The sequence below is a fragment of the Propithecus coquereli genome, unplaced genomic scaffold (assembly GCF_000956105.1).
Source record: "Propithecus coquereli isolate 6110/MARCELLA unplaced genomic scaffold, Pcoq_1.0 Scaffold442, whole genome shotgun sequence".
Classification (NCBI taxonomy): domain Eukaryota; kingdom Metazoa; phylum Chordata; class Mammalia; order Primates; family Indriidae; genus Propithecus; species Propithecus coquereli.
The window spans coordinates 1,624,210-1,624,527 of NW_012150197.1; positions in this window are offsets into that span (position 1 = coordinate 1,624,210).

The following is a 318-nucleotide window of genomic DNA, read 5'->3' on the forward strand; positions in this document are numbered from 1 at the left end:
CTTCCCCATTCCTTCTCCTTCAGACGTTAGTTTTTCCCGAGACCCACGTTCCCAAAGCATGAAACGAGGAGGGGCCCCGCGGAGCAAGTTCCCTGGAGCGCGGGTGCAGGCTTTTCCCCCCACCCCCAGCCCCACCCGAGGTTCCCACGGGCGCCCGGGTTCCCAACAAGGGCCGGGCAAAGGTCGCCAGGGTCGAGGGCACGGGGAGGCCGAGCAGCCCAGGGGCCGGCTCCCGGGTGCGCCGGCCGGCCGACCTCAGACAAGCCCCCAGACCCGGCCATGCCCTGGCTGGGCTCGCCGCCCGCCGCCCGCCCGGGT